Below are 3,000 nucleotides of genomic sequence, written 5' to 3'. Positions count from 1 at the left end.
GTACAAAGTATCCCAGGTATGGCTCCAACACAGTATCCCAGGTATGGCTCCAACACAATACAGGTATAAAGTATCCCAGGTATGGCTCCAACACATACAGGTATAAAGTATCCCAGGTATGGCTCCACAACACAATACAGGTACACAGTATCCCAGGTATGGCTCCAACACAATACAGGTACACAGTATCCCAGGTATGGCTCCAACACAATACAGGTACACAGTATCCCAGGTATGGCTCCAACACAATAGAGGAACAAAGTATCCCAGGTATGGCTCCAACACAGTATCCCAGGTATGGCTCCAACACAATAGAGGTATAAAGTATCCCAGGTATGGCTCCAACACAGTATCCCAGGTATGGCTCCAACACAATAGAGGAACAAAGTATCCCATGTATGGCTCCAACACAATACAGGTACACAGTATCCCAGGTATGGCTCCAACATAATACAGGTACACAGTATCCCAGGTATGGCTCCAACACATTACAGGTATAAAGTATCCCAGGTATGGCTCCAACACAATACAGGTACACAGTATCCCAGGTATGGCTCCAACACATTACAGGTATAAAGTATACCAGGTATGGCTCCAACACAATACAGGTACAAAGTATCTCAGGTATGGCTCCAACACAATACAGGTACACAGTATCCCAGGTATAGCTCCAACACAATACAGGTACACAGTATCCCAGGTATAGCTCCAACACAATACAGGTATAAAGTATCTCATGTATGGCTCCAACACAATACAGGTATAAAGTATCCCATGTATGGCTCCAACACAATACAGGTACAAACTATCCCAGGTATGGCTCCAACACAATACAGGTACACAGTATCCCAGGTATAGCTCCAAGTCAATAAGTAATACAAAGGTAGGAATTGTTTTACACGACTTTTCAACCCGTAAGATATGCAATTACAAGTTGCGCCATAAAAGTGCTAATCGGTGTTTTGAAAATTTCTGGGACGTTTTACAGCTCTTAACATTGCATTTTTCGTTAATAAACGTAAGTGTACAATAAACGTAAGTGTACAATAAACGTAAGTGTACTTGCTACATTACCTCTTCTAATCTAACAAAAAAAACCCAAAAAACCAACTAAAGCTTTCTCTTAATTTAGAAATGTTTACTGAGGGGCGTGGATTTATAATCAACATTTTTATATCAACAAATCATATATTGATATTGATAGCTCAAGATGAGTTATTACCATAAACAAACATATATCGAAGGTACCGATTATCATCTCTAATGGGGTTATGGGGTTCACCTGCCCGTAAACGAGGATTTTCCCCGGGTACTCCGGTTTCCTCCGACAGTAAGACCCCTTTCGTACTTCCATCCGGGCGAACAAGTGTGTTCAGAGACCTATGTACTAATAGGTCCCTGGTGTGATTTATATAATATAAGTTGATGAAACTTGTTTCGCGGGTTGACAGGAAATTAGAATATTATTTTCCTTCGTGTGATTACGCCAATAGGTGGCGATTGGGTGTGTTTCTGTTTTCCTAATAACGGAAATAGATTAATTGTGTTGCATTAATATCTAATTAAAGGTACACGTACCTGCACCATATCATTCAGAAAACTCGTTTGGCTAAATGAAAGGATTAAAAATTTCTGATTGTTTATTACATAATAACAAGTACAGTCCTAGGAGAAAGAGACACAGAGGTCTATATGCTGTGAATATGATTTTTGTTGTTGTAAACTACGATGGCCGATATCGGACGGGCAAAATAGTGTTACTAGTAGTACGTTTTTGTCAACGAAAAACGTACGTACATATTGTGTGTCAAAAATATCTACTGCTATAGTAGTAGATAAATTTGTACACAAAAAGTGTACGTACAAATCCTGTGTCAAAAACCTGTTACTAGTAACACATTTTTGACACAAAATTTGTACGTACATATTTTATGTACAAATTTGTCTACTACTTCTAAATATCAATTAACATTCTTTCCTATCTTGATTGATCGCCTTGTGGTAGTATGTTGACTGCATCCGATACAATTAACTTTTGTCGCATTTGCACGAGGTAAAACAGACATATTTTGGTTTCGAGTGATACCATTCTTCCATAACGCCATACTTTAAAACCATATACTTTCATGGAAATGTTTACTTTTCGAGATCCTTGCAGTTTTTAGATTTAATATATACCTAACAAATTATCGCGAATCAAAAACTGAAGGAAAATGTGTTTTATGACAGTAAACGTGATATTCCCCAAAATAATAATAATAATTGCCGGACGTCTATTGGATTGCTGGTTAGCTTTTGAACATTGTCAACTTCACTGCGTGTTTATTCTGTTAATATGTTTAAATTAAAGCATTAATAGGCAAAGTCAACGTATACTCGATATGTAAACAGCGGTCAAGCGTGTAGTTTATGTGTAGTGCACGTTGGTATAGCCTCGTTCTCGGCTACGTGACAAATCTCGCGATAAAAATAAATGCAGCGTTTTATTTGTATACACTGATGTCTAAAGGACTCCTCCGGTCAAGCGTTCAGACCAGTGGTCATTTTAATGTTAGGAGAGCGTGAATGGGGATCTTGGACTGCCATTAATACATATGTTCAACTAGAATTTTAGGTTATTTGGGAGTATGTGACTTTAAATTCAAGCAGCTAATTGGGTTCTGGCTTTTATTACCTTATCAGGCAAAATCAGCATACGACCGCATGGTAATCAATCAAGAATAGAAGGAATGTTAATTGATATTTGGAAGTAGTAGATAAATTTGTACATAAAACATGTACGTACAAATTTTGTATCAAAAATGTGTTACTAGTAACAGGTTTTTGACACAGGATTTGTACGTACACTTTTTGTGTACAAATTTATCTACTACTATAGCAGTAGATATTTTTGACACACAATATGTACGTATATTTTTCGTTGACAAAAACGTACTACTAGTAACACTATTTTGCCCGTCCGATATCGGCCATCGTAGTAAACAGACCAGGAAATCGCAC

This window comes from Pecten maximus, chromosome 15 (assembly GCF_902652985.1).
Source record: "Pecten maximus chromosome 15, xPecMax1.1, whole genome shotgun sequence".
In the NCBI taxonomy this organism is placed as follows: Eukaryota; Metazoa; Mollusca; class Bivalvia; order Pectinida; family Pectinidae; genus Pecten; species Pecten maximus.
This window is presented reverse-complemented; position numbering follows the sequence as displayed.